This window comes from Theropithecus gelada, chromosome 8 (genome assembly GCF_003255815.1).
Source record: "Theropithecus gelada isolate Dixy chromosome 8, Tgel_1.0, whole genome shotgun sequence".
Taxonomy (NCBI): Eukaryota; Metazoa; Chordata; class Mammalia; order Primates; family Cercopithecidae; genus Theropithecus; species Theropithecus gelada.
This window is the reverse complement of record NC_037676.1, coordinates 7082225-7107973: the sequence shown is the minus strand read 5'-3', so window position 1 is coordinate 7107973 and position 25749 is coordinate 7082225. Positions and strand designations below refer to the sequence as shown.

The 25749-nt window shown below is 40.1% G+C and overlaps 1 protein-coding gene across 1 annotated transcript in view; it reads right to left on the bottom strand.

The window, feature by feature from the left end:
* CSMD1 (CUB and Sushi multiple domains 1) overlaps positions 1 to 25749 on the bottom strand; it is a 2061182-nt gene that overhangs the window by 1552820 nt on the left and 482613 nt on the right. The window lies entirely within an intron of this gene.

Sequence of the window (25749 nt, the reverse complement as noted above, 5' to 3'; positions counted from 1 at the left end):
GTTCCACTGAAGAGAATTTTAATATCTTTTCGGTTTCTAATTAAGTTGGATAACTTTTTTTTCTTTTTGCTATCTTAGCCTCAAGGAAGAATACCAGATCACATAAGGCACTATTTCAAGCAATGTGTAATAATGATGAAGTTTCAAAATTAAGATGGAAATAAGGCAAAACCTTGATTTTGTTGTAAAAAGATTTTTCTATAAAATAATTAAGTCCATTTAAAAAACTATGCTAAAATGCCTTTTCACAGTGAGAGGTGACAATGTGCTAGCAGCCCTCACTCTCAGCGCCTCCTCTGCCTCCGCGTCCACTCTGGCGGTGCTTGAGGAGCCCTTCAGCCCACCACGGCACCATGGGAGCCCCTCTCTGGGCTGGCTGAGGCCAGAGCCACCTCCCTGTGCTTGCAGGGAGGTGTGGAGGGAGAGGCGCAGCGGGAACCGGGGCTACACGCGGCACTCGCGGGCCAGTGTGAGTTCCGGCAGGCGTGAAGGGAGCTCAGCACCCGCACACGGAGTGGTCGGCCGGCACCGCCGGCTCAGGGCAGTGAGGGGCTTAGCACCTGGGCCAGCAGCTGCGGAGGTTGCCCGGCATCCCCCAGCACTGCCGGCCCCCCGGCACTGCACTCAAATTCTGGCCAGGTTTAGCTACCACCCGGCAGGGCAGGGCTAGGGACCTGCAGCTCGCCATGTCTGAACTCCCCACCCCCACGTGGGCTCCATCACGGCCCAGAGCCTCCCCAACTGCCCGGCCCCCTGCTCCGTGGCGCGGGGTCCCATCAATAGCCCAAGGGCTGAGGAGTGCAGGGGCACTCAGGACTGACGGGCAGCTCCGCCTACAGCCCTGGTGCAGGATTCACTGGGGGAAGCCAGTTGGGCTCCTGAACCAGATGGGGACTTGGAGAACTTTTATATCTAGCGGGAGGATTGTATGTGGACCAATCAGCACTCTGTGTCTAGGTAACCTAGTGGGGACTTGGAGAACTTTTCCCTCTGGCACGTTGTCTAGCTCCAGGATTGTAAATACACCAATCAGCACTCTGTGTCTAGCTCAGGGTTTGTGAGTACACCAATTGGTACTCTGTATCTAGCTAACCTAGTGGAGACTTGGAGGACCAGCACTCTCTGACTCTGTGTCTAGCTCAAGGATTATAAATTAACCAATCAGCACTCTGTGTCTAACTCAGGGTTTGTAAATACACCAATCAGTACTCTGTGTCTAGCTCAAGGTTTGTAAATACACCAATTGGTACTCTGTATCTAGCTAACTCTGTATCTAGCTAACTAGCACTCTGTGACTGTCTAGCTCAAGGATTGTAAACACACTAATCAGCACTCTGCCAAAATGGACCAATCAGCGCTTTGTAAAATGGACCAATCAGCTCTCTGTAAAATAGCCCAATCAGCAGGGTGTGGGTGGGGTCAGATAAGGCAATTAAAGCAGGCTGCTGGAGCCAACCAGCGGCAACCTGCTGGGGTCGCCTTCCACACTGTGGAAGGTTTGATCTTTAGCTCTTTGCTATAAATTTTGCTGATCACTGTTTGGGTCTATGCTGCCTTTATGAGCTGTAACACTCACCACGGAGGTCTGCAGCTTCACTCCTGAAGCCAATGAGACCAGGAATTCACAGGGAAAAACGAACAACTCCAGATGAGCTGCCTTTAAGAGCTGTAACACTCGCCACGAAGGTCTGCAGCTTCACATCTGACAGCGAGACCACGAACCACCAGAAGGAAGAAGCTCCAGTCATATCTGAATATCTAAAGGAACAAACTCTGGGCACACCATCTTTAAGAACTGTAACACCGCGAGGGTCCGCGGTTTCATTCTTGAAGTGAGTGAGACCAAGAACTCACCAATTCCAGACACAAGAGGATATAAAAAGAAACTCTACTCAGTCTAACGGCCTTCATTATCTAAAAAAAAAAAAATGTCCTAAATATGCTCAAAAAAATGAATTAACTTAGGCAAGAGAGAGACAACAAGGCTAAACATGTCTTTATTTTCATTTATCTGTAAAACCAGACCCTTAAGATTGGGAGGGACTAAATGGAAAAATGAAAATGAAATGAATGATATGAAACCCTGTGTTGTAGACTGAGTGTTTGGGTCCCTCCGAAATGTATATGTGAAAATCCTAACCATCAAGGTGTTGGTATTAGGAGATGGGGCTTTCAGGCGGTGAGTAGCTCATGAGGATGGCGCGTTTGTCTCTTTTTCTCTCTGCCATGTGAGGACACAGGCAGAAGGCACCATCTATGAACAACAGCAGGGACTCACCAGACATGGAATTTGCTGGCACCTTGATCTTCGACTCACAGCTTCCAGAACTGTGAGAAATAAGTTTATGTTATTTGTAATCCAACAACTTAATGGTATTTTGCTACAGCAGCTCAAAATGAATAAGACTCCCTGGGAGCTGAAATGCCCTGAAAGACCTCTACTTGATATAACTATAGAAGTGGTTAACATTTGAAAAGTGCTTGTAATATCCAAGTGTGTTCTGAACACCTGACATATAGAAACTTGTTTAATTCTCACAATAACCTGTGGGGGGCTTGATCTCGTTGCCTCTGTTTTACAGAGAGCAGATGTGAAGTAGTATGCTCAAATGAATATTAACAAAATAAGTGGTGACTGTAGTCACCCTACTCTGAATCAAATATTGCATTTGTACAATGTTTTTAAACTGTTGGAGTCAGCAGCAGAACGCCAAAAATTTATATCCAGATTTGGTGCTTTCAATTTCTGTGCTGTAACACATCCAATCTATAGCAAAACACTCCCTTACATCCTCTAAAAAGGAACACCAAAGAATTACATAATCACGGGGGGGGCGGGGGGTGAAAAGTGTGGATCTGTGGCATCTGTCAGCATCCCTAGCACCAAATGGACCCTTAGAAGTCAGCTGTGACCTGTCTCCCGTATATCCAAAAGGAAATACTCTGTTTCTATATTCCCTCTCTGCAAAGGCATCGCCAATTCATTCCTGATTCCCCTGTCCTTATAATAAAATGATATAAATCCTTTCCTACAGAATGTGTGCATGCCTTCAACAATTACTAAACCTTTTTTTTTTTTTTGAGACCGAGTCTTTCCCTGTCACCCAGGCTGGAGTGCAGCGACGCGATCTCGGCTCACTGCATGTCCATCTCCCAGCTTCAAGCAATTCTCCTGCCTCAGCCTCCTGAGTAGCTGGAAATACAGATGCATGCCACCACGCACAGCTAATTTTTTGTATTTTTAGTACAGATGGGGTTTCATCATGTTGGCCAGGTTGGTCTCAAACTCCTGACCTCAGGTGATCTGCCTGCCTCAACCTCCCAAAATGCTGGGATAACAGGTGTGAGACACTGCGCCCAGTCTACTAAACACTTCTTACACATTTTCTCCTGAAGGAGCCCTCATTTTTCTAAGAATACTCAAGGAACTGCAGAAAGCTCTGGGAACATGTTTCAAAGATGCAGTGTATAAAGAAAAACTTATTTGAGTATTTTGCTGTTACTGTTTGCTTAAACACATCCATGTATATTTCACATGCAATCCCCATCAAAACATTCACCATTCTTCAAAGTGATGCTCAAAGTCTTTATATTTGTTGGAAAAGTATAAAATGGGTGGTGAGGGGAACATCATATACCCAACGAGAAATGAGAGGTGGTTGGACTATCTGAAGAATTACTCTCAATGACTGTGTGGCAGACAGGCTATGAAGGTGCCCCCGTCCCCATCCCTGCCTTCTGCAGCAATACCTTCTCTTTAGTGTGGGCATGGCCTGTGACTTGCTTCTGGTCAGCAAGTAGCTAAGGTGATGGCAAGCGTGTGCGCACCTTTGATCTGGCAGGTGAGATTGCAGCACCCTCAGTGCTCAAGCCCTGGCTGGCAAGGAAGAAGCAGCTGCCATGATGTGAGATGTTTGCCATGAAAAGCTGACCTTTCTTTAGTAAAACCTGAGAGGAGAACATAGCCAGGCTGCCACCTGGCTTGCAGCCTTGTGAGGTCCTAAGCAGGGTGTCCAGTCATGCCCTGCCCAGACTACAACCCACAGACATCGTGAGATCATTCACTCGTGCTGCTTTAAGCCACTATGTTTGTGATCATCATTAAGTAACAACAGGAAATGAATGCCAACTGCCTTTGCCACAAAATTGATGTCTGTCTTTCCAGGTGAATTTATGATATTCAGTTATCGTTTTTTTGTTTTTGTTTTTTGAGACAGAATCTTGCTCTGTTGCCAGGCTGGAGTGCAGTGGCACGATCTCGGCTCAGTGCAACCTCTGCCTCCTGGGCTCAAGCGATTCTCCTGCCTCAGCCTCCCAAGTAGCTGGTGCTTGGGAGCACTGCACAGGTGCCTGCCACTGCACCCAGCTAATTTTTTGTATTTTTAGTAGAGACGGGGTTTCACCATCTTGGCCAAGTTGATCTGGAACTGCTAACCTCGTGATCCACTATCTTCGGCCTCCCAAAGTGCTGGGATTACAGGTGTGAGCCACCACGCCCAGCCTAGATATCTTGTAACTGCAATCATTGCTTAATGTCCCCTAACTTAGTTTCTAAAGAATAAAATGTGTATTTCACATCAGTCCTATCTAGTATTGGTTTTAACTTTTAGTTTTTTAATGACAATTGATTAATTACTTAAATAATTTAAATTACATATTTATTCATCACATTTTTTAAACACCAGCCACGTTCTAGGAACTGTCATAGATGCTAAGGATATGACATGCAGAATTCTTCTCATCAAGGAGATCACAGACAAGAGAAAGAAACAAAGACTGAAATCAGGAGAGGGAAAAATGCCTATCTGACCCATGCTCAGAATGGTCTTAATATACAGAAAAGGCAAACAAGAGACTCTCAACTTCAGGTGCACAGCATAGAACAGAGGCCAGAAGCCAGGATAACCCAGGGTCAGAATGTGCACTAGCTCCACGAGGTCGGGCATATTAATTCAGTTCTAAGTGTTTCTGTTTTCTCAAAAATAAAGTCGGAAACACATTATCCTCTTGCTTATAGTGTTACAGCACATGATTTAACACACACAAAGCACATCAGAGGTTTCTAGGACTATAACTTATCATGGGAGTGTATAAGTGAGAGTTTTAGAAGAAACATGAGAGCTGATTTGTGAACCACAGGGACGAGTTTACAGGCTCACAGTGTATTGATGCTAGGGACGTGTAGGGAGCTCCCATGGTACCAGGCAGTGGTGAGGAGGTCGTCTACCAGGGCCTAATAAGAAATAAGTTTACTAAGGGGTACTAGGCTTAATATGCGGGCGATGAAATAATCTCTACAACAAACCCCCATGACACAGGTCTACCTATGTAACAATCTGCACATGTACCACTGAACTTAAAATACAAGTTAAAATAAATACATAAAACTTCAGTATTAAAAAGAAAGAAATTAATTTAGAGAGACCATTAGGGAAGATCCCAAGAGGAGACGCCTGACGTGCCAAGGAGGGCAGCCTTATCTGGAAGGGGACAAGTCTGGGCGTACCTGTCCAGGATCTTCTAGCAACATCTATTACAGCGATCAGCCCTGGGTTTGCAATATAATTAACCTTACGTCCTAGCTGTGATAAGCTCAGCAAAACTGCCTGTGAAAGGATATGTTAAATAGCTACGGACTTGAGTTGGTGTATCATTTTGGTAATTTCACCTCCTTGCTCTCACATTTCATAGTCTGTCTCCTGGAAAATGATTTTTCAATGTTTAACGAAAAGTGGGCAAAAGGTCTAAACAGATAACTCGTCAAAAAAGATACGAAGAGAGTAAATAAGCATTTGAAAAGATGCTCAACATCATGTCGTTAGAAAGTGAGACACCACTACACGCCACTGAAGAATCGCCAAAATCCAAAACATCAACACAACCAAATTCTGTTGGGGTTGTGGAGCAATAGGAAGGCTCACTCATTGCTGGTGGGAATGCAAAATGGTACGGCCACATTGGCAGACATGTGGCAGTTTCTTACAAAGCTAAACATATAATCCAGCAACTGTCCTCTTTGGTCTTTATGTAAATGAGTTGAAAATTTATGTTCACACAAAATCTTTACAAAATATTTATAGCAGCTTTATTCATAATTGCCAAAAATTGGAAGTAATCAAGACATTCATTAATAGATGAATGGATAAACTATGGTACATCCACATAGTGGAATATCACTCAGCAAAAAAAAAAAAAAAAAAGAAAGAAAGAAATGACCCGTCAAGACACAAAAAGACATGAAGAAAATATATTTTATTTATTATTCTTTTTTAGATACAGGGTCTAATGCTATTATCCAGGCTAGAGCACAGTAGTGCGATCATAGCTCACTGAAGCCTCTGACTTCAAGGGATCTGCCCACCTCAGCCTCCTGAGCAGCTGGTACTACAGGCACGTGTCAGCATGCTCAGCTCACGTTTTAATGTTTTGTCTACACAGGATCTTGTTGTGTTACCCAGGCTGGTCTCGAACTCCTGGCCTCAAGGAATCCATGGCGAAAATTTAAATGCATATTACTAAGTGAAAGAAGGCAGTGTGTAGGATGCCAAATATATGACATTCTGGAAAAGGCAGAAGGTGAACTAAAATTATATTTTACATCACAAGTAAAAATGAGCTTAGATTCCTCGGTATATATAAAGTTAATTTCTTTTTAATCACATCTGATAATTATAATATTGACCATCTTATAGTAATTTCTCACATGATTGGCTTCAGTTTTTAGAAGTGAAAACAATATAATTGGCCGGGCGCGGTGGCTCAAGCCTGTAATCCCAGCACTTTGGGAGGCCGAGACGGGCGGATCACGAGGTCAGGAGATTGAGACCATCCTGGCTAACCCGGTGAAACCCCGTCTCTACTAAAAAAATACAAAAAACTAGCCGGGCGTGGTGGCGGGCGCCTGTAGTCCCAGCTACTCGGGAGGCTGAGGCAGGAGAATGGCGGGAACCCGGGAGGCCGAGCTTGCAGTGAGCTGAGATCCGGCCACTGCACTCCAGCCTGGGCGACAGAGCGAGACTCCGTCTCAAAAAAAAAAAAAAAAAAAAAGAAAACAATATAATCATTTTCAGTAAAGGGATTAAATATTTTGGTTTAATTATGTCCAGGAAGCACTAGTGGTGCCTTCGGATTTATTTTTAGTCAAAATACATAGACAACTGAAGGTAAGAGGATTTTTGAGAATGAGACATCACATGTAGACCCGTGGAAACTGCCCATGGCCACAGGCACCACCCATGCAAATCTATGAGACACAAATCTCTTTCCATACAGTTCTTAATCCTTATTCAGAGCACACAGTAATTTACTCCAGATGCTGCTCCTCATGCATACTTTGTTATAGAGAACATGCTTGAAAAATACATTTTTCATTTAACATGGGCCTGTGCTATCAATTAGATGGAAGAAACTGTCACAGGCAGTGAAAACTCTTATTAAAAATTGATTTTAGTCTAGTTAAGTCTCGACACTCAACTCCAATCTGAAGATCAAGGTTGTGTCAGAATAAAGGCCAAAAGAAAAAAAGATCAATATCAAATATTTCAGTCCTGAGGTTAATACATTTGTTTATAAAAGCACACTGAACCATCTGTATTCTGGAAGACCTAGTCTGGTACCACAAGAAGACTAGATTTTTTTTTAAGGCAGCAATAGTATTCTTCAACTCAAGACAGTAAGAGTTATATACCTACATTAGATGCACAAAAATATGTTACGTAAAATAATTTAAAATCGTCTTAACAAATAATTGCCATTCTTCCTAAAAGCTAATTTAAAATCCTGAGAGAGAGAGAGAGAGAGAGAAAGAGAAAGAGAGAGAGAGAGAGAGAATGTTCACTCTTAACTATTCACCTAAATGATGCTAAATGATGGTTGTTAGTTTGGTAATGGATTATTACTGATACAAACACATTCTAAAGCTGGTGATGGTTGGGACTGGTGGTTCATGCCTGCAATGTCAGCACTTTGGGAGGCTGAAGCAGGAGGATTGCTTGAGCCCAGGAGTTCAAGAACACCCTGGGTAACTCATTGGGATCCCATCTCTACAAAAACATTTTTAAAAAAATTAGCCAGGCAATGGGGCATGCACCTGTAGTCCCGGCTACTCAGGAAGCTGAGGTGGGAAGATTGCTTGAGGCCAGGAATTTGACGCGGGAGTGAGCGATAAGCGCACCACTGTTCTCCAGATTGAGTGACAGATGCAACTCTGTCTCAAAGAATGTCTTAAAACACAAAAACAAAAACCTAATGATTAAACATTTAAAAATAATGTAAATAGGATTAACTCTATCCCTAAGAATAGTATTTACTGAGCTGAAGAGGAGCCACTAGAGGGCATCGTTCACAGTAGGACACAGTTTTCATTCAGTTACAGCCATGACTGATCTCATATAAAGAAGCAATGACCAAGAAATGAAAATGATAGACACTAACAACTGACTTGAATTTTAAAATTTGGTTAAAAAGGTCAACTTGGTTCTACTGATTGACTTCAAGTGCCTTAGGCATGTACATGCAGATATAGGAGAAGACCTCAGAGGCCCTGCAGGAAGGAACATAAATGCTATTCCTGGGTCCCATCCTATCTAGTGGACAAAACGAGGCTTCCAAAGGGAGGTTTAGAAAAATGAAGAGAGTTAGAGTAGAGAAAACTGGGGTACAATATCGTTGTTTCAAAAACCAATATTCCTGTCAGTCACATAAACGTTAAGAAACCAGCTCTATCTTCCTTACCAGATACAGATTTCCATGTAAATGGAACAAACGTAAAGGAAGAATGTCATTTATTTTATTCTTATAACTTTCATAGACAAAACATGTAAGTTAGTAGTTATTTTCGTGGCCATGATAAGTTGCTCAATGACATTTGAGACTTACTAAAGTGAAATATGAATAGTTTTTATATTTTAATATTCACAAGTCAGTTTCCCTACAATTAGTTTATAGCATATATTGCTTTAAAGCATTATTATGCTTTCATGTGAAGACAATTCTATCCAAGTTTTACATTTATTTTACAAAAATAAATTGCTTCTATCTAATAAACATTATTGGATATGTATCTGGGCTATGGTTTAAAAANGTCGCCCAGGCTGGAGTGCAGTGGCGCGATCTCGGCTCACTGCAAGCTCCGCCTCCCGGGTTCACGCCATTCTCCCGCCTCAGCCTCCGAGTAGCTGGGACTACAGGCGCCCGCCACCACGCCCGGCTAGTTTTTTGTATTTTTAGTAGAGACGGGGTTTCACCATGTTAGCCAGGATAGTCTCGATCTCCTGACCTCGTGATCCACCCGCCTCGGCCTCCCAAAGTGCTGGGATTACAGGCTTGAGCCACCGCGCCCGGCCTCAAATATGTTTTCTTAAAAGCCCATTCTAGCTAACATTTGTCATAGCCTCTTTATAAACAAATATTAGAATTATTAATGTAAGTGGATTTCATTTAATTTTTCTGTTTTCTGCTCCATCTCACCCTCCTAACCCCAGGTGCACATAAATTCTATGTGGCAAATGACAAGAACCAAAGTTCTAAGTATTCCAAAGTGCAAATAGTCTGGCCTTCAGCAACTGAGATCCATATAATTCCTACAGAGATACTTAATGTGGTCTTAATTGGCACTTTTTTTTTTTGTTCCACTTAAATGATGCCAAATTTTGGCATACATGAGCTAAGTTAGAGAAAATTAACAATGCCTAGTTTTGTTGACTTGCAATTCCTTTTAAGCTATACTATGAAGAAAAAATTTAAATTCCATGTTCATGCTGCTCATTTTCATTTTTGCAAAGAAAAAAAAAACAATCTTAGTTTTGCTCTCTGTGCACAACAGCAGTACGGGGCTGGGATGAGGTGGATTGAAGTGTCAGCAATGGTTCAGTATGAAAAGCCGTGCTCCTTAGGTTCTGCCCAGACTTTTCAGTGATCAGCAGCACAGGAGTCCATCCAGACCAGGGGTTAGGGAGAGCTGATGAGATTCATGTGCCATCTCAGAAAGAATACATAAAAACCTGGACATTCTATGGAAGGCAAGCCAAAAGAATGTGGAATCTCCCTTTGTGGAACTTGTAAGTCGGGTAATATACCAGGGAGTATGTTAACACAGCTGGAAGACCGCTGTTCTGAGCTTCGCCTCCCTGCCTTCTCTCTGCTCTGTGTGGCTCTCTTCTTATTGCTATTCCTGGGTTATTCCTCCTCTCCCTGTCTCACAGCTCCTTTTGGTCTCCCCCTCCCTTTATCCTGCCACCCTGACAAAGCAGACACACCACTTGCATTCAGTCATCAGCTGATAATGAGTAAGAAGCTACTTGCTTGGAAGAAAGCTGGGAGTCATTTTGAAAGCATTTCCTTAGAGCTGAGACATCCTGAGACATGGACTTTTGATGGGTAATCAAGGTTTAGAAAAATGAGTTCACGGAAGGTTTACAGTATCAGGACAGATCTTTCCCAGGCTTTCCAGACCATTTCATGCTTGTTTTGTGAATCAAAAAGCACAGGCACAGAGGCTGGAGGAAGCAAACTAATAGCTTACAAAGCTACAAAAGGAAAGGGAGACAATAAGGCTTGAAAAGAAACACTTAAAAAAATGGAAATACCCATTTCCTCTCTCTTTCTTTCTCCTGCCTCTGTGAGTACTGCTAGACAGATGCCATCAACATTTCAGCAGCAATGACATCCCAGACAGCTTGTCTATAGCCCTGGACTCAGTTTTTTTGGTATTTCTTTTAGCAGAATATTCCAGAGCATATGGTCTTTTACCTTTCCTTGGCCTCCAGACTGTGCTACTCCTGGACGCTCACTTCCTCTCAACTCATCTTCCTCATGATGTTGAATAGCATTACTTCTTTGCAACCCAAAGCAAGGTATTTTGAAAGTATTATCTCTCACTTGACAAAGTAAATCTATTTATATAGCCACTGGCTTAGTGCTTAAAAAAAAAAGTTCTTAATGTTCTTAATAAATGCTGTGGATGCTTATATTTTGGGGGGGATATTAACTGCTTTTCAATTTATGCATAACCTTTTCAGGCCCAATTATGTTTCACAGAGTTATAACCTGTCATCTTTCTTTAGTCTCCTTTCCCAAAACCAGCTTGTTCTGTATATAGTAGCTCCACTGAGGAGCGGGGAGGAAAGACGGATGAGTGGAGAAGACATGGTGGATGCTGCCATTTAGGCAAAGGCAGGCATTTAAGTAAAGACAGATACTTGTACCCCAGTGAGGAAATTACCATACTCCAATTAAGCGGAAGGCAGAGCATAAAGAGTGTGCAAGCTAAAAATACACAACTCCTTTCAGCACAAAACTCCTCGAAACAATTCTGCAAGAAATATGTGTAAGATCTGAAGCTTGGCAGAAAGATTGGTAGCAAGCACAGCTCTCCAAATTCAATGGTAGAAAAATAATTTCTTTCTCTTTGGTACAGTCTTAGAAATGTGCAGGCATCCTGTCGGCATTTGAATGCATGGTGCCTTCAAGAACCTCACGCACACAGACCTGAAACAGCCCGTGAGGTTTGCTAAAGAAACAATAGAAGCCAGGTCTGCGTGTAAAATGACAAGTGCAGTAAACGTCCCGCAGGCCCGGGCTTCATTGTCATCTGCTGGAAGTGTCCTCCATGTTTGTGAGACACCGTGATTATGCATCTATTTTAGTCCTCAAACATGGAAATAATCCACTTTGTCTTTTGTGGGACTACAGTAAGCTAATCGGGGAGGGACACACAGTTATCGTTCTACTGTTGATGCTAACCTGATGCTTAGCAGATGGGGTTGCTCAATGATCGTTTGCAGACTCAACTCTTGCTCAGCTTCCATGAAAGTACAAACTACTTGTTTTCCAAGGTTATTTGTGAGTAAGGTTGATTTCCATTTTATTTAAATATTCAGACATATACACATTATTTATTATGTATTTATATAATTTTATATAGCATGTGCATATTTGTGTATATATTTCTAAATCAGTTCATAATATTAATGCATGCTTAACAGGTATTTACTTAAATTTTTTAAAATGAATTTTAGTTCAAATTTTAAATTTTAAAATTAACGTAAATCACTTAATTAAATGTAATTTTAGAGAGAGATAAGAGAAAATGTCCAGACTCTTACTGAAACTTGGAGAAAGATGATTCAAGTATAAAATAGTTCGTTCAAAATACAAAGTGTTGTCAAGGTAAAATAAAGTTGCTTCTTTCTAATTTCATCTGTAAAGAGAGAGCTCATGTTTATCGAGTACCTACTGTATGGTTCCAGACAGTTAGCTAAGCCCTCTGAATGCATCAAATCTAATCTCCAAAATTAGTCGACCTTCATTTTATAGAAGAGGATATTAGCCAAGCTAACAGAGTTATTACAGAGATTCACCCTGGAGACTTTGTAGCTAAGGGTAATTGCCTTTGGTTTCTATGCTTAATACAACCCCAGAAGCCAAAATAATAACTATGAAGATGAAAATGATTTAGATCAGAGGGCTCAACACTACATGAACATGACTAGTGGTTCTATACAAACTGTAAAGCTAAATGCCTTAGAATTTTTTTAAAGAGTAATTGAAACATTTTCTAATTAATTACTCAGGCATAGAAATATCTAGTACAGATCTACTAAGAATACGGCATTGATGAAAGTGCTGAAGGACACAGAAGTGAAATTTTAAAATGCAGTCATTTCTGTTTAGGCATTTAAACCAAGATAAAGAAACAAAACCAACAGGAAGATGCCATCAAAGGAAAGCAAGACAGAAAATTAAGGAGCCTCAGAAAGGCTTCACAAAGAAGGTGAGTCTTAAATAAATCCTGGGATTCTGGATAAGCACAAGGAAGGAAGAAGGCAGCCCAAGTAAAAGACATCATGAAAAAGGCCTGGGATTAAGAACCAGGGAGATGCCCATATGGGGAAGTGTGAGCTCCGTCTGGTAAAATACAAGCAGGCAAGTCTGCAGAGAGGGGTCAGGTTCTCATTGCTTTGTTGAGGCCTGTACACATCTGACAGATGAAACTGCTCCACGAAGAGTGATCCTGAAGGTCCTGCTGGGTAAACTGCAAGAACCAGCAAGACTTTCAAGGAATTACTTTATCAACTAGTTTAAACAAGGCAGATAAGCGATAACATATAAGATGGCAATAATAAAACAAAAATATTAATTCTGTAAAAGGTCAGCAGTGGAATACATTATTACTTCATTATATTTATCGCCGCTGCCAGTAGGTATGTTATAAATATCAGATTTTAGTGGTAATTTTAACAAATGCATTTGAAATTAAAGTCAAGTTGATATGGGCATTGACAAGAATATTAGAAAAATTAGAAAGTTAGTAAAGGTGAAGAGAGGGAAGGAAGGAAAGTAAATTTGCATACAAGATCTATACTGAGATCTTTAAAGTAAATGTATGTGTTAAGCAGGTAAATGGAAAATATCAAGGGGAAAGTAATGGTTAGTATTTTCTTCATGGCCATAGATGTGATTGCTGAGATGTGAGAATAAATTATCTAGGGTAGCATGCATGGAAAGAGGAAAAGGAGATATCCATGCACTAAATCCCAGAGGACATCCACAGGAGAGAAAGAAGGGGGAGAAGTTGAAGGAGGTGAAAAAGTATAAAGAGGCTGGGAGAATACAATGTCTCTGAAGAGGATGGAACTCCAGGGAGACGTTGGGTTAGTGAATATAAACATCATGTAAGAGAGGTCATAGAAATGGATCTTCAGTGAGTGTCAATTATGCAAATTGTTGTGCATAGGTTACCACGAATATTCTGTGACCATCACACAATAGAATTGCTAAATATATAATAATAGATTCATACAAATGTGTTCATATATCAGAGCCAGAAGAAATAATGAACTATCACTGTAGACAAAAACTTGCATAGATCGTGTAAACAAACTGTTGAACCAAACACCAGACACAAGAGAACACAAAGTATGATTCCTTTTGTGTAAATTTAAACATTTAAGATGAAGGAATCTATAGAGTTTATTAATGTAATCTTGGATGCCATAGATTGTTACTAAAAAGAAGAACAGGATAGCTGTTCTAATGACATTCAGGGAACTGGTTGTTTTTGAGTGGGAGAGAGGGAGGAAAGTGAGAGGTGTTAGTAAATGTTCTATCTCTGGACACTGTGGGAGTGGTGCAGGTTTTCCTCTTGGGATGAAGAATTGAGCTGTAACTTTTACTTTTGGCCAATTTCTGAATGTGTGTTATGTTTTGCAATTTTAAACAGGTTTCTAAAAAACAGGCATGTTGATTTGCTGAAAATATGGGTAGGGGTCTATTGCCTGGAGGATTTCTATTAATCTGTCTGTGGAATAACCTTATTCCATGTTCTCTGCACTAAACAAAGGTGTTTCTATAACCAGTGATCTTTTACAACTTGAGGAACATCACCCTTGCTTTTAGCCCTTTGATTTATATGCACAAAGATGTTGACGATGTCCAGATGGAAGTTATTAGTATTTGTTTGGGAGCAACTGCTTTGGGTTATGACATCTGAGGCAGTGGGCCTAAAAAGATATAACAACAACAAAATAAAAAGGGAGAATCGTGAAGAAAAGGAATATCATTATACATAATGATATCTCACATATATGTATATATGAATAAGTGTAAGCATATCTATGTATGTGTATATATACACATATATATTCATACCCTCTATAATATTGCTGTGCCAGAGATAGAATTACTGCTAATTTATTCATATTGTGATCCCCAAACAGGATGCTTAAAAATATGAATGATTGTTTTTTCTTAATCTAAAAGGTCGTCATCTCATTTAAAGTATTCTTTTTATTTTTATTAGTCATCATTTAAACAACTATTTTATTTATTTATTTTTGTTTGTTTTTCAAATTTTAAAATTTTCATTTCCTTTTCCTTCATAGAAACTCGGCATTCTAACCAAGGTAATTACTTTGCTGTTTACTCATAGTACAAAGTCATTTCTATCTTTATGACTTCAACATGCCATTCCAGGCAAAGGGAGCAGCTCTTTCTTTCTTTTTTTTTTTTTTTGAGACGGAGTCTCACTGTGTCGCCCAGGCTGGAGTGAGTGGCGCAATCTCGGCTCACTGCAAGCTCCGCCTCCCAGGTTCACATCATTCTCCTGCCTTAGCCTCCCGATTGGCTGGGACTACAGGCGCCCGCCCCCATGCCCGGCTAATTTTTTGTATTTTGTATGTTTTTTAGTAGAGACGGGGTTTCACCGTGTTAGCCAGGATGGTCTCGATCTCGCGACCTCGTGATCCGCCTGTCTCGGCCTCCCAAAGTGCTGGGTTTACAGGCTTGAGCCACCGCGCCCGGCCTAAACAACTATTTAAGGCAATAGAACATAGAGCAAAGGGAAGACTTTGAAGAAGCCAAGTTGGATATTTCGTGAATACTTCTCATGTCAACATAAACTCTCTTAAATATTTCACTATTACCCTCATTTGCAGTTTCACTTTTTGTGGTTTCACTTACCTGAGACCAACTGTGGTCCACTGAGGTCTGAAAACATTAAGTGAAAAAATTCAGAAATAAATAATGTGTAAGTTTTAAATTGCTGGCTGTTCTGACTAGCGCCATCCCACTCCATCCCAGCCAGGACATGAATCATTCCTTTGACCAGTGAATTCATACTGTCTACATTAGTCACTTAGTAGCCCTGTGGCTTTTCAGACTGATGGTTGCAGTATTGCAGCATTTGTGTTCAAGGTGTCCTCATTTGACTTTACAACATGCAAGTGTAGTGGGCCTTATTTGTAAATTCAGCTTTATCAGCGATATGTATGTATAGGAAAAAACATGGTATATGCGGGCTTTGGTGCTGTCAAAGGTATCAGACATCTACTGGGGGTTTTGGAACATACCCCCCTAGAATAAGGGAGAGAACTGTATTTAGAGGTGTAACTGAAAGGCATTTTAGTAATGGGCATGCAAGACTCAGGCTCTAACCCTTGCAGTCTGAAATAATAAAAATTATGTTCATAAACAAGTTATAAAATTATTTCTAAATATGTTACCTATAAACCTACAAGCCTACTAGTCTCTAAATTTCTAATTATAGGTTATATGTGATAAAAATAATTTCATCAATAGCAAAGACTTGGAATCAACCCAAATGTCCATCAGTGAGAGACTGGATTAAGAAAATGTGGCACATATACACCATGGAATACTATGCAGCCATAAAAAAGGATGAGTTTGTGTCCTTTGTAGGGACCTGGATGCAGCTGGAAACCATCATTCTCAGCAAACTATCGCAAGAACAGAAAACCAAACACCGCATGTTCTCACTCATAGGTGGGAACTGAACAATGAGATCACTTGGACTCGGGAAGGGGAACATCACACACCGGGGCCTATCATGGGCAGGGGGGAGGGGGGAGGGATTGCATTGGGAGTTACACCTGATGTAAATGACGAGTTGATGGGTGCTGACGAGTTGATGGGTGCAGCACACCAACATGGCACAAGTATACATATGTAACAAACCTGCACGTTATGCACATGTACCCTAGAACTTAAAATATAATAATTAAATAATAATAAAAATAATAATAATTTCATCATTCTTATGAACAGAAACATTTTTTACTATTGCAGTAGAATGAGCAGAACATAGAACTAGAAAGTTCTGGGTTCAGATTCTTGCATTCGCATGTCATTTTAGATTCTCTGAGGCTCAGTCTTTGCAATAATACGAGGACAAATGTGTAGATACAATGGCAATTATACAAAGTTCCTACTGCAGTCTCTGGCATATAATAATTGCTCAAAACAAAAAAGAGACAACAAATTCTCACCCTTGGTCAGTGATGACAGCTGAATAAATAGTAATATTTCTCCAAAAATAGTCATTACTAAATTCTGAGGGCCATGACCACATCATTCCGCACAAACACACATTAAACCCAGTAAGTGTTCTGCGTTGTCATTTCAGACAATTTGTTTAACCCCTGCCACGCCTCGTTTTAGAAAAGGATCCTATAAAATGAAATCTTGTATTTACTTGTATTAATTTTTAACTATAGCATTTCTCATTTAGTTTTCTCTTCTCTTTAATTTCAGTCTCACGATTATATTAACAGCAGATCTTTGCTTTTATTTCTGTATGACGGTTGTAGACAGCACATTCCACAAGATTGTGGCTAATCTGTTGGACTCACCAGTAAATCCCCAGTGTGTATCACGGTGTGCTGCCCATAGTAGGTATCCAATTTTTGTTTTGAAAGAAAAAGATTGATTGAAAAGCAGATCAACCAGTTCCTTCTGGCATCTTTTAAATTATATATCTGTCTGGCATCTCTGTCTCTAAATGGTAGAAGAGATTAAATAACCCGAAAATCAATATTTTCTGGCACAGGAAATAAAAAAAGGCTATCATAATTGAAACTTTTATGAAAATACCTTTTACTTAAATAAAGAACTGGAGTTCTGTAAAGATGCATAAATGAACAATAACTGTGAATTTGAAACTTAGAAAACTATGTATAATTGATATGCTTTTTTTTTACGTGAAGTGTCCTTTTAATATATAGTCTCTCTTATCATCCCTCAGCCAGGTAATTCCTCTTGTTCTGTAAAAGTCTATAGTATCTATGATCTTTGCACTTTGCAATGGCAGCCTGCTAGACATTTATAATGAGAAGGTGTTGAAGTATTTGCTATCATTCATTCAATAACTATTGAGTGACTACTATTTAACATTGCTTTATGCCTGCCATCATACTCAACTTTTGCTTAATTGTTTTGGAGGTATCAGCTAACAAAATAAGTCGAGAAAATACATTTATATTCCCAATATATTTCCGAATAAATTTGGAAAGAGAAAAAGATATTTACCTGTACATATTATCATATTCTTAGAAAATCCAAGCAATCACACCTGAGGCACTATTAAATCCAATAAATGATTTTATCGAATGAATTGGTATATGATAAACATATAAAAATAAAAATAACTGCATTGATGCAGCCAGCTTGAGTAACAATCATCACTGCAACCAAGGCACCAACACATTATTTTATGCTAACTTGGCCTGATGCATTAAGCTGGACTTGTCTAATGAACAAGTGAGAGGTGGAAATTAGGAGACAGAAATGGGGAGATTCAGGAAGCTGGTCTGTCCTATGTCTTAGGAACTGTAAAGTAGTGTGACAATGTAAATTATTGTCATCATCTACATGTGGCTTTTAAAAGGCACTTTTTAAAGAGAATATTCTTGATAGAATCACTGGTAAACAAGAGATTTTCCTCTCCTACCTGATTCAAAATTGAACCGAGGCCTGTAGCTGCCATAGACAATGGCATAGCAGGTACTGAAGAAAAGTACTAATGGAATCATCATATAATCCAGCAATACTACTTGCATATCCAAAAAAAAGGGGGGAGGGCGGGGAATCAGGATGTCCAAGAAGTATCTGTGTTCTCATGTTCATTGCTGTGTTATTCACAATAGTGGAGATACAGAAGCAACCTACTATGTCCATTGATTGATGGATAAAGAAAATGTGGTGTGTATATACCCAGTGGAGGAATATTATTCACTCTTAAAAGAGAAGATCCTGCCATAGCAACAATATGGATGAATCCAAAGGACATTATGTTACATGAACCAACTCAGTTACAAAAAGTCAAATACTGTAGGATTCCATTTCCACAAGGAATGCACAGAAGCAGAGAATAGAATGGAGGTTGCCAGGGGCAGGGAAGAAAGGAAAATGGAGAATTGATATTTAAGGGGTACGTGGTTTGGTTTATATCTGATGAGTATGTTCTGGAGATTCGATGAACAACATTGTGCCTACAGCTAACAATACTGGGTTGTGCACTTACAAGTTTGTTAAGAAAGTAGATCTCATGTTAAGTGTTCTTTATTTAAGTTCTGGAATACAGGTGCAGAACATGCAGGTTTGTTACGTAAGTATACATGTGTCATGATGGTTTGCTATACCTATCAACCCATCATCTAAGTTTTAAGCCCCACATGCATTAGGTATTTGTCCTAATGCTCTCCCTCCCCTTGGCCCCCACCTCCTGACAGACCCCGGTGTGTGATGTTCCCCTCCCTGTATCCATATGTTCTCATTGTTCAGTTCCCACTTATGAGTCAGAACATGTGGTGTTTGGTTTTCTGTTCCTGTGATAGTTTGCTGAGAATGATGGTTTCCAGCTTCATCCATGTCCCTGCAAAGGACATGAACTCATTCTTTTTTAAGACTGCATAGTATTCCATGATAAATATGTGCCATATTTTCTCTATCCAGTCTGTCAGTGGTTGAAGTAATTTACACTTCTACCAACACCAAAATAAACACAATTGTAAAAACAGAAAAACAAAACCAAATCCCACAATGATAAAAAACCTGGTGACTTTACTGTGCACTGTTTCCTCTAGATTTAAATAATCCAGTTAGAGGTCTTGATTTGCAGAGAAAGCTTTTCATTACTTTACAAAAAAATAATGATGGTAAATGTGTTCTTTAGAAAAGAGATAAATCACCAATGAGGTAAAAGAGAAACAGAAAACTGAAAATAAGTAAACAATTTTACTCAGGGATCATCGATCCTAATTCTGTAAATAAATTTCTAAGATGATAAATTAAGATATTAAAACAATAAAACTTTTGAAAGAAAACATCTCGATTTAAACAGTAATAATTGGTATTTTATTTCAGAATTAATTTGCTATTATAAACTGCTTAATCATTTAATTTAATTTTTCTGATTCCTCAGAATCTTAATATTCATAAAATATCAAAATAATGCTATTGGAATGGAGTTCTCACTTAATCACTTAGCCTTGTCCTTTTCAGAGAAGACTTTGTTTCTTTCTACCGTAACCAAAACTTGGAATCCAGTGTCCATGTTGATCCAGTTTTGCTGAGTAAATTCTAACAGCTTTCATTTCTTCATCTGCAAATGAAGCCTTTGGACAAAACCCTAAAGCTACAACTCGGTGGCTTGTAAGTTTTGTTCTTACCAATATACAAGCTCCATGCTCATGTTGAAGTAAAGCAATGTCGCCGGGCGCGGTGGCTCACGCCTGTCATCCCAGCACTTTGGGAGGCCGAGGCGGGCGGATCACGAGGTCAGGAGATCGAGACCATCCTGGCTAACACAGTGAAATCCCGTCTCTACTAAAAATGCAAAAAAATTAGCCGGGCGTGATGGCGGCGCCTGTGGTCCCAGCTCCTCGGGAGGCTGAGGCAGGAGAATGGCGGGAACCCGGGAGGCGGAGCTTGCAGTGAGTTGAGATCGCGCCACTCACTCCAGCCTGGGCGGCAGAGCGAGACTCCGTCTCAAAAAAAAAAAGAAAAAAGAAAGAAAAGCAATGTCTTGTCTGACACAACCTTTAAAGTCTGAGTTTTAAAGTAAAAAGCAATACAGTACAATATGATCAAATTACTGAGAAGGAATCAAACTCTTTTATTTATTTATTTTTTTGAGACGGAGTCTCTCTCTGCCGCCCAGGCTGGAGTGAGTGGCGCGATCTCAGCTCACTGCAAGCTCCGCCTCCCGGGTTCCCGCCATTCTCCTGCCTCAGCCTCCTGAGCAGCTGGGACCACAGGCGCCCGCAACCTCGCCCGGGTAGTTTTTTTGTACTTTTTTTTAGACAGAGTCTCACTCTCTCACCCAGGATAGAGTGTAGTGGCGCGATCTCAGCTCACTAACCTCCGCCTCCTGGGTTCGAGCAATTCTCACGCCTCAGCCTCCTAAGTAGCTGGGATTACAGGCGCATGTCACCAGGCTCGGCTAATTTTTGCATTTTAGTGGAGATGGGGTTTCAACCTGTTGCCCAGGCTGGTCTCAAACTCCGTCCCAAACATATTTTTGAACATCCAACATGTAAAGCAATCAAAAGCCATTCGAATAACCCAAATTAAGTACCACAACAGTCTTTCTAGGAGTTGCCAACAGCCCAGTTACTGCTGTATTATTAGATTGGTGCAAAAGTAGTTGCAGTTTTTGCTATTGAAAATAATGGAAAAAGATGACAATGACTTTTACACCAACCTAATAGAAATTACAGCCATTGGAGTACCTCACTAATATGTTCCAGGAACATAGTGGATTCATGCTTCGGTGACGAAAAAGGAAGCTTGGGAAGAGTACCAGCTACCCACTGAAACCCACGGTGGGTTAGACCATAGCACCCAGACTCCTTTTCCATGAGCCCAAGTCTAGTGCAAAGGACAGAGAGTGAAAGTGATGAATGCCACACTTCAGGCCCAGCCCAGCAAACTTCCCACTCCCCTCCCCTGTGCTAAAGGGATCTGCAGCCCCTCTTCATTCAGAAACAACAGTGAATGGCAGGAGTTGGAGGTTGCGGGTGGGAGGACCCGGTGGAAGGGACCTGGGTCTCTAAATATTACACGGAGAGGAAATCACCACCATTCTAAACACTATCCAAGACTTTCATATGAGCCACCAACAACCTTTTATTACATAAGACCCTATCATTCCAGTCTGTTTTTCACAGAGCTTAACCTCCTCTGAATAAGGAGTCAGCTTCTCTTTCCTTCAAAGTGTACTGTTTCATCAGCTTATATATGGTTAAATAAGCACAAATGCTTTAATTTTCCCGAAAGAGCCACCTCTAATTTACAGAATAACTCTATCTACATCTTTTAAATTAGGATAGAAATCCATGTCTTATATTTGTAGGATTGATAAGTGTATAACATATATAATTAGGGAGCATTTAATTAATGCTCAGGGAGCATAATTCTGTCATTTATGTAGATTTTTCTGTCTTTAACATATAAGGAGAAAGGTGATTGAATACATTTTTTTCATAAACAAAATTGAATCAGTGAAGGAATTTCTAAGAATGCTTCTCTAGGATATTTTCAAAATGCCTTGCCTTTTCAAAAGGAAATAAACACATACTTAGTAATGCTTATTGATTACCTTGATTCATGTTTGTTATCCTACACTTTGATATATTTCATAAGATTAAACTTTTACATTCTTCCCTATTTCTGAAAGTTTACTGAAAACAATTATTGCCATCTGTTTGTTAATAAGACACAATAAAAAACCTAGATAGTAGATACCCATGCAAAAGTTAGCTCAGTATATTACTTATTTTCTCTAAAAACTATTTTCTTTAAATTCTAGCTCAGCACTTACCTTGTAAAAGAATAACTGTTTAATTAACGCCACCCTAATCTGTTTACGAGATTCTCCCATCAGATAGTGTTGGTGCTATATATAGCACAGACTCCAAATAGTTGTTCTGCTCACATTATCCAGGGTTTTATGGGTGCCAGGCTGTCCTTATCTCTAGCTATTGATTACAAATAAGTAAAATAAAAGAGTCTAACCCTCTAGAGGCTTATGGTCTTTGGGGGTTAAAATGACATAGAAGTATTCAATTCCTATGCATGGGCATACGTATTATCATAGTGGCTTATATAACGGGCCATTGGTGGAAACATCTATTTCCAATTGTGACAAATAAGAAAGTTTGATGAAGTTGGAGATATCTGAGCAAGGCAATGGAAGATAAATAAATATTCACCAGGCTGAAGAGAAAATGACATTTTCAAGCTAAGAGGTAGATCAGTTTATCGAAAGACATCTTGATGATTGTCAATAAGAATCGTAATGAAACAGAATTTTTATACAAGAATATCTGCTTGTATGACCAAAAGGTTTCTCTGGAGCTGAAGGAAAAATTAGACACTGATCCGTTTCAGTTTAACATCTTTGAAATGAAAGTGAAAGATATTTGGAATTTTGTGAATAGGCAGTGAAAATAGTATCAACAGGAGGGCACCCGTATAGTAGAGACAAGTGTGAGAATCCTATGAACACAGACAAAACTGAACCTTTCTCAGTCACAGGAGAGAAATTAAAATTGTTCCTGTGAAATGGGCATCTGGAGATTCTGAGCTATCTTGAAAAAAAACAAAAAACAAAACAAAACAAAAATCCCACAAAAAAACAAAAATAGTGAAATTGCAGATGTAGGAGGCAAGGGAAAAGACAACATTTTTTTTTTTTCAATTCTAAGGAGGTGTCATTTTAAGCATCTCCCTGATACCGCCTATACTCAGTTCATTTAGCAAACATTTATTTTTCATCAGCTGTGTCTCACTTTGCAAGATGCACTGGAGTGATATAAAGATAAAGATGGTATGCTTTTCCTTCAAGAAAGCTACAAGATTGTATAGGATGGGACTTCCGGTTAGTTCAAATATCACTGTTAACAATTTTCGTATTGAATTTTACATATAATCTTTGCCATGCTTCAAACTCAACCCACTTAGATACCAGTGAAACAAGAATTTTATTCCAGAATTCAATTTAGTGGTATTTTCTTTTTTAACAAAATCATCCAAACCTTATAAATTTGCATGATGGAGTTTACTGCATATTAAAGAGATCAAAGAGACTCACAATATGCCATATTTTCTTTTATAAATAAATGAGTCAGCAGATTGGAAGATGTTTCCTCCCTGCCAACCCCCACCCTCTGAAAAAATAATGCTTGATAACAAGGCAGCTGGTAGTGGGTCTGGAACCATTTTTAGCTGCTTCAAAGGGGAATCAGATGTATTGAAATGTAAAGATGTAACACATTCATAAATTATTTCAGTGGAATGTCAAAACAGCAGTCATAATATGTCTACTATTTAAAAATATTAAATTTTAGTGGTTTTTTTTTTTTTTCTTGGAATGTAAGCTTTCTGGAAGGTTTTAGTAGAATTTCTGCCTTGAGGAAAATGCCTAAATAGGATGGTGCACAGGGAGCATAAATCCCACAGGACAGGTCCAGTGTGAGGCAGCCTGAGCTTTCCTGCAGCTGTGATATGGATGTGAAGTCTGTGCTACCAGGGTGAGAAAAGACAACATGTGAAGCAGGAATTCCGGAAGTGTGAGTGCAAAGATAGGAGAGGAGAGTGAAGAATAAGGGAGAGGAGAGTTAAGAATAAGGCAGAGGAAAAAGAGAAAATACTGGGAATGATAAATGAAGTAAAATACACAACAGACCTTTCAGGGAAAATTAAAGTGATAGGAGACATACAGTGTTCCAGCAACAGCAGCAAACCTAAGCCGCAGGATTCTTACTAGACACTGCCTACATCTGCTACCTCCTGTAATAAAGAGGAAATCACATGGAAATGGAAAGGATGCTGGTCAGGAAAGCCAGTCCTGTAGAGCAAAAGGAGACACACCCCAGCCAAGTCACCCTGCAGACCATTATCATCAAGTTCTTTGTGAGGAGGAACTGTGCTAAGTCCATAATAATAATCACAGTCATGCTAATAATAGACACTTTTGACACTTATTAAGCCTCATTCTAAATTCTTTACATCTGACAATTTACTTAGTTGTCACACACTAAATATCATATTATCATTATCACCCCCATGACAGATACAGAAACTGAAGCATTGGGATGATAAATTGCTCCAAGATTCACAGCTGGTGCTTAGTAGGACAAGAAACCAGCTCCTGTTGCCCTGACAGGGTGTTTATGTGGATTACCTGATAGAGGTATATGAAAGCCTTAAATCACTATGATATCACTGTGTCCCCACTCAAATCTCATGGTGAACTGTAGCTCCCATAATTCCCACATGTTGTTCGAGGGACCTGATGGGAAGTAACTGAATCATGGCAGTGGGTCTTTCTCATGCTATTCTCTTGAAAGTGAATAAGTCTAAAGAGATCTGATGGTTTTATAAAGGGGAGTTCTCCTGCACATGTCTCTTTGCCTGCTTCCATGTAAGACGTGACTTTGCTCCTCACTCACCTTCCGCCATGATAGTGAGGCCTCTCCAGCCATGTGGAACTGTGAATCAATTAAACCTCTTTTCTTTATAAATTACCAAGTCTTGGTTACGTCTTTATCAGCAGCATGAGAACAGACTAATACACACTACAACTAAACATTTCCCAGGTTAGCCATACAGGTATTCTTACATTTTTTGTAGTCAATTAAAAAGCATAATACCTAAAAAACAGAAGCAAATAGTTTGTTCCAAACATACCCTTTATTAATGAAGGGACAAAGGAAGAGACTTTCTTTTCTGCCTCAGATAATAATTACCTTCATGAACGTGAGTCTCTCCCCTACTCAAAGCAATCTTCCCTTCCCTCTTTCCTTCCTTCCCTCGTCCCTTCCTTCCCTCTTCCCTTCCTTCCCTCATCTCTTCCTTCCCGTTTCCCTTTCCTTCCCTTCCTTCACTCCCTGCCTTCCTCTCTTCCTCCATCCCTCCTCCCTTCCCTTCTCTTCCCTCCCTTCCTTCCCTCCTTTCCTTCCCTCCCTCCCTTCCTCTCTTCCTCCCTCTCCCCTTCCTTCTCCCTTCCCCTTCCTTTCCTTCCATTTTAAGAGTTAAGAGAATATACTTGATAATCTCTAAGGAATGATTCAAAGTGTCCTTTAACCTATGGAGTTCCCTTTTATTCTTCTCCCCTCTCTTGAGCTTTCTTTCTCAGCCAGCCTTCAGCCTGGTCAGCACTCTCCTGTTCAATTCCAGATGTGAACAGAATACCAACATAAAATTTAACAAGTTCCCAAGAGTTTGTTAATTTTGTTTCCCACATAGCAAGCCTGCAACAGTCATCAGTCCATGTACAGATCCATTTTTAACCTGTCCCCAAAGAAAGTGTGAATTCTCAGACTAGACTTGGCAGCCGATTTCCAGACATATTCCCAGGACTGGGAGCACTCAGCCTCATCTCGTGAACTGCCCTCATACACAGCACAGGAAAGTGACCAGAGGAGGGGCATGCAGGCTTCTCCTTTGCAG